Raw genomic sequence first — 7092 nt, forward strand, 5'->3', positions numbered from 1 at the left:
GTTTGGGTTTCTGACTCATGGTGAGCTTAGTGAGCCGGAGTAAGTTTAAGAGTGGTAAGGGAGGGGCTGGAGAGATGGCTTCATGGTTAAGGCACTTGCCTGCAAAGCCAAAGGTCCCAGGTTCGATTCCTCAGGGCAAAGTGCACAAGGTGCACAAGATGGCACATGTATATGGAGTTCCTTTGCAGTGGCTGGAGGCTCTGGCACGCTCATTCTCTTTATCTGCCTCTCTCTCTCCCTCTCTTTGTCCAATAGATAAATAAATAAAAACAATTTTAAAAAGAATGTTGAGGGAGGGCTGAAGAGATGGCTTAGCCATTAAGGCATTTTCCTACAAAGCCTAATGACCTAAATTTCATTCTCCAGTACCCATATAAAGCCAGATGAATAATAGTGCATGCATCTGAAGTTCGTTTGCCATGGCTAGAGGCCCTGGTGCACCTATCTCTCTCTCTGTCTTTCTCCCTGTGTTCTCTTTCTTTGTAAATAAATAAATAAAAATATTGGGCTGGAGAGATGGCTTAGAGGTTAAGTGCTTGCCTGTGAAGCCTAAGGACCCCAGTTCGAGGCTTGATTACCCAGGACCCACGTTAGCCAGATGCACAAGGGGGCGCACGCATCTGGAGTTCGTTTGCAGTGGCTGGAAGCCCTGGTGCGCCCATTCTCTCTATCTCTGCCTCTTTCTCTCTGTCTGTCGCTCTAAAATAAATAAAATAACAACAACAACAAAAAAAAGTTAAAAAAATATTAAAAACAAGAATGTTGAGGGAGTAGGTTCATGTTTGCCTTTTCTATACAGACACTGTATTGCTGAACTAAGATCTAGTCAGTGGATGTCTGTCACAGTCAAGTTTGCATTGTTGGTGGAAAACACCTGACCAAGAACAGTTTGTGGGGAAAAAAGATTTATTTTGGCTTACAGGCTTGAGGGGAAGCTCCATGATGGCAGGGGGAAATGATGGCATGAGCACAGGGTGGCCATCACCTCCTGGCCAACATCAGATGGACAATAGCAGGAGAATGTGCCAAATACCAGCAAGAGGAATCTGGCTATAACACCCATAAGCCCCCCCCCCCCCACTGCCTCCAGGAGACTTTAATTCCCAAATTGCAATCAGCTGAGGACCTAGAGTTGAGAACTCCTAAGTTTATGGGAGACACTTGAGTCAAACCACCACAAGGTCCAAGACTACTCAACCCTCTGAAGGTAAGGCCAGTAGGGTATTTTGTGCTTCCTGTAGAAGGCCTTTAAAATTCTCACCTAAGTTCTGGGGATGTAGCTCAATGGTATAGTGTTTGCTTAGCACATGCAAGGTTCTGGGTTAGATCCTCAGCCACCTTTCTCATGCAGCTAATAGGTCCCAGCATGGTTGATCCACATTTGGAAATGCGTCGAAGGCACATTAGTTATCATAGTGACTGGTAAGTAGTGGTGGAGGTGGTTTTGTGATTCAATGGGCTGAAACAAGAGATGCTAAGATTCCCTGCCTTGTATAATGCCATTATGAATAACAGAGCACTATCCAGCCTTAAAGTCAATCACATCCCCCTTTGAAAAATATTTTTCCCAAAACAGAAGTAGTGGAAAACCAGACTTGGTAGCTTAAAATAGAGGAGCATACCAAGATGTGCCAGGAGCTATCTTCTTCAGTTGCGTTTTGACGAACATGCCTCATGAATTGCTTCCAAGCAGTGCAAGCACTTGGCCCATTTCATTTCTTCTCAGTCCTGAAGACAGGAAGACAATGATGATACCAAAGTACATGTGGAAATCCCCACCATCAGAGTAATTTCTATGCACGAAGATATGTGAAGGGACAGTCAAAATATGTTACTCATAGAAGCAAAGCTGTGACATAATACATGCATGGGTTAGTCTACCAAATTAGATATCTGATGTCTGAGAAAACAAATTTTTAAAAGCAAGTAGGTGTGACATGGACATAGTAAAATAGATGCTAAAACAAAAAAAAGATACTAAAATAGTAGACATGAGCTACCCCATTGGCAGTATTGTCCCCATAGTCTCACTACTATAAGATTTCTGAAAAGAAATGCCCAAATAACCTTATTTTTTCTGAAGGGAGAAAGATTGCCTTTCCTGTGTGGTTAATCACAGTGCTTTGGACAACGAGTACTCAATAAGTTTTGACAGTTAAGGCATCACAAAAATATTACACCTTAGACTGGCTTTCCAGAAAGTTATCAGATCCTAGGTTCAATAAAATAGATACCCACACAATGGTTTGTTTTGTGGTTTAGATTCACAATACAGTTTTTATGAATGTGAGCACACAAGTCGCTTTCTTTTAGCAGGAGGCATGCTTCCAGGTGTTGAAGAGGGTATTGGACCTGAGTGAAAGAAAATAAAGCGGACTTTAAACTCCACCTCAGCATTGTGTTTGAAGAGATTAGGTCTTATTTATTTAGAACCACCAATTTTAAGACTTGAAACAAATTAGGTGAAAACAAACTTGTTCAAATAGGAAATGACCATGAATTACATTGAAACTTGGGAGTTTTTCTCATTTAATATGATACTAGTACTTATAAGAATAATAACAAAGCATTGTTTTGTGCATATATATTGGGGCTGGAGATTGAACCCAGGGCTTCCTATGGTAGACAAGGGCTCTACTACTGAGTTTCATCCCTGTTGCCTACTTTTGTTTGTTTACACAAGGTCTCACTATGCAACCCAGTCTGACCCCGAACTCACAATCCTGCTTTCCCCTCCCAAATGTTGGACACGTGTTACCACACCCTGCTAACAAGATAATTCTTATTTGTTTTGTGAGTCAAGGTGTTGCAGTGTAGCCCTAGCTGGCCTAGAACATAAACCAGGCGGTCCTTGAACTTGCAGTGAACCTTCTGTTCTTCCTCCTGAAAGTCGGAATTGCAGGCGTGTGACATGCTTGGCAAGATAATTCTCTTTTTTTTTTGAAAATTTTTTTTGTTCATTTAAAAAAATGTATTTATTTGAGAGTGACAGAGAAAGAGGCAGATAGAGAGAAAGGGAGAATGGGCATGCCAGGGCCTCCAGCCACTGCAAATGAACTCCAGACACCCCCTTGTGCATCTGGCTAACGTGGGTCCTGGGGAATTGAGCCTCGAACCGGGGTCCTTAGGCTTCACAGGCAAGTGCTTAACCGCTAAGCCATCTCTCCAGCCCCACAAGATGATTCTTTTTTTTGAAGCTACATTTTTAAAATTTTTTTTATTTTTTTTTAAATTTTTTATTAGCATTCTCCATGATTATAAAAAAAAAAAATCCCATGTTAATTCCCTCCCTTTCCCCCACACTTTCCCTTTGAAATTCCATTCCCCATCATATTACCTCCCCATCACAGTCATTGTACTTACATATATACAATATCATCCTATTAAGTACCCTCCTCCCTTCCTTTCTCTTCCCTTTATGTCTCCTTTTTAACTTCCTGGCCTCTGCTACTAAGTATTTTCATTCTCACACAGAAGCCCAGTTATCTGTAGCTAGGATCCACATATGAGAGAGAATATTTAGCGCTTGGCTTTCTGGACCTGGATTACCTCACTTAGTATAATCCTATAAACCGACAAGATGATTCTTAAAAGGTGTAATGCAAAGGTGAACGGGATATGCATATTTTGTTTGATTTAGCATGTTACATCTCAGCTGTTAGGTCAGATAAAGAACTGCAGCACTGTGTTACAACTACAGTTACATCCTGTCCTAAGTCACATGTATGGACACCTGGAAGCCTTGAAATTATGTGCTGCAATTCTGCATTCATAAGAATGTGACAAGCTCAGGCATGTTCCGGGTGGCATGTCCATAGACCACATGAGAATGTGACGGAGTAGAGAATATCAGTGCCATCAACCACCACTCCTTACTTTGTACTGTTTATAATTTTATTAATTGATAATTTTACATTTGAACATATAGGAATATGACCAATATGCAAAAGTGGGCTGTATGGATGGGATGGATGCAAACAAACACTATGACTACTAAGAGAGTTTTCCTGAGCCAGGGGTGGTGCACACTTTTAAGCCCAGCACTCAGAAGGCAGAGAAGATCGCCGTGAGTTTGAGGCCACCCTGAGACTAGATAATGAATTCCAGGTCAGCCTGTGCTACAGCAAAACCCTACCTCGAAAAAACAAAAAACAACAACAAAAAAAGTTTTTCTGAATCTACTTTACTGCTAACACAAGCCTGCCTGATTCCAGAAAGTTGGTGGTTATAAATAATATCAGAACATATGGAAGGAATGATCAAAACAAAACTTCGCTATTTCAGGGGTTGGAGAGGGGGCACGTTTGATAAAGCACTTGGTATGTAAGCACGAGGACCTGAGTTTGGACCCACCTGACCCCCAGCGCCCAGGTAAATGCTGGGTGAGCATGACAGCTGGCCCATCATCCCAGCGCTTGGAGGATGGAGACAGGGGATAATAGCTGGCTAGCTAAACTAGTTGAGCTGCTGAGCTCTGTGTCCATGTGAGAGACTTTGTCTCAGTAAATACGGTGGAGAGCGAGCAATGAAGAACCCTAATATCAACCTCTGCACCCACACAAGTGCACAAAAAAATTTACTATTTTTTTTTTCATTTACTTATTTGAGAGTGACAGAGAGAGAGGGAGAGAGAGACAGATAGAGAGCGAATGGGCGTGCCAGGGCTTCCAGCCACTGCAAATGAACTCCAGACGCATGCGCCCCCTGGTGCATCTGGCTAACGTGGGTAGTGGGGAATCAAGCCTTGAACCGGGGTTCTTAGGCTTCACAGGCAAGCGCTTAACCACTAAGCCATCTCTCCAGCCCAAAAATTTACTATTTAAAAGTCATCATCATAATTGACTTAAAAAAATAAAGGAAGCTTGGCGTGGTGGCACACGCCTTTAATCCCAGCAGAGGCAGAGGTAGGAGGATTGCTGTGAGTTCAAGGCCAGCCTGAGACTACAGAATGAATTCCAGGTCAGCTTGGGCTAACGTGTGACCTTACCTAGAAAAACCATAAACAAATAGGTAAATAAATAAATAGGTAAAATAAAGGAACAGAAGAAAGGCTGACAATGTGGCAGATATTAATAGTTAATTGAAGAGTTTGACTGCTCCTTATAGTTTTGTTTCAAGTCTGTTATAGGTTTGAAAATAAATCTGGATGAGGAGATGATTGATTAAAAATTTTCTGTAGAGCCTAGGTCTGTAAAGTAGAACCCAAAATATGGGATTTGATCTATAAAATGTCCTTCCTCTTAACCTTGGAATGACAGAACAAGGTGACAAGCCAGAATTGCTGTGTCTTTTAATAATTCCACCTTGAAAAACAGAATTGTATTATTTCCTTTACTCATTGTTGTGACCAAATACCTGACAACAAGCAAGAAAGAGTTTATTTTGGCTTGCGATTTAAGATCTTTCCATCACGGTGGCGAAGGCACGGCGGTGAGCGTGGAAGGAGGCTGGCCACATTGCACCCGCAGTCAGGAATGAAGAGAAAACCGGGTATTGGGCCCATTTCCCTCCAGCAAGGTTTCGCTTCCTGAAGCTGCCACCACCAGCTGGGGTCCAAGTGTAGAAACACATGAGCCTATGGGGACAGTTTGCATCTAATCCCAAAAATCAAATTTAATCTTCACTTACTACCTCAGTAAATGAGTTTTCATTCCCTACTCTGTGCCGGCACATCGTATGTGCTGTGGAACGAGACAAGACAACTAGCTCCTTCCCCAGAGTTCAAACCATATGGAGGGAGGAACATTAAGAAACATGGAAACAAAAGAAATGAAAAGTATTTTCATGAAGAAAATAAAGCCTGAAGTTATAGCAGGAACCTGGGACAAAAGAGAATTTCTTTGGCTTGAATGGCAACAGAAGGCTGCGACTGTGCGAAGTGATAAAATGAGCGTGGCTGACCGAAGGGTATGGCGCGCGAAGAGAGCTCAAGGCAGGGAGACAGCGAGCCAGAGACAGACGGCTGTGTTCCAGGAGCAGAAATGAAGCAGAGCGTGGTAAGCAAGGAAGAGAAAGAAAGAGGACGCAGGAAGGAGTGTACAATGGGAGGCCTCTGGAGGACTTGCTGGAGGAAAGTCGCGTCCTGAGATGGGCTACCCTGGTTGTTGAGGATGGTAAAATGTGGAACTGGATGATGAGATGGGGGGATGGCTCAGAAGGTTAAGAATGCTTGCTGCTTAAATATTGGGACCTGTGAGGGCCTGAGACCATCCCAGTTTGATTTCCCACCACCCACATAAAAGCCACATTTGTTACCCCGGTCCACAGGCTGGAGAATCACTGGGCCTTCGCTAACTCAAAACAGCAGCTCCAGGAGAGATGCCTGCAGCTCAAGGAGATACACAGGCGATCAATAGAAGACAAATGAGGTCCCCTGGCTTCTGCATGCGCACACACAGAGTATGCATTGCCACATACCGTCTCTTTCTCTCTCACACACACCCACACAGTCATGCCAAAACATAAGTGAATAAACGTGGAACCAGGGACACTGCCGAAGACCCTCATGAGAGCTGTGGGAAAGAAAAGTAGAGAAACTTGGACACATTTGCAGCAAGAACCAGAAGGACTCACTGCAGAGATAGCTGTGAGAAATGAGGGGAAAAGAAAAGTTGAATAAATACTATAAATGAGGCCAAGTGTGGGGAGGCACATGCCTTCAATCCCACTACTAAGGAGGCTGAGCCAGGAGAACTACTGTGAGTTCCAAGCCAGGCTAGGCTACAAACTCAAAAAATAAAAAACCCTCAATAATTAAAAATAATAATGATGATAATAATAATAATAATAATTGCAGCAGTAGATTCAGCTTTACCAGGAAAATGAATCAAATGGAAATGCTGAGGTTTTTACTTTTACATTCAGTACTTCTTGGGATGGACCTTGTGGGAAGTAGTTATAACCGAAGCAAAAAGGCTGAGCTACTCCGACACCTCACATGGAGGCTTAGAAGCAAGGCAGACTCTTCCTCCCCAAGCCTTGATGGTGCCAAGGAGGAGACAGGAGACCGGATAGAAACATCCAGACTCTGCTGCATGTTCCTTCGCCTGCCTCATTTTATCTCCCATGGCCTGCCTTCCTGGGCCATGGCTT

The sequence above is a fragment of the Jaculus jaculus genome, chromosome 4 (genome assembly GCF_020740685.1).
Source record: "Jaculus jaculus isolate mJacJac1 chromosome 4, mJacJac1.mat.Y.cur, whole genome shotgun sequence".
In the NCBI taxonomy this organism is placed as follows: Eukaryota; Metazoa; Chordata; class Mammalia; order Rodentia; family Dipodidae; genus Jaculus; species Jaculus jaculus.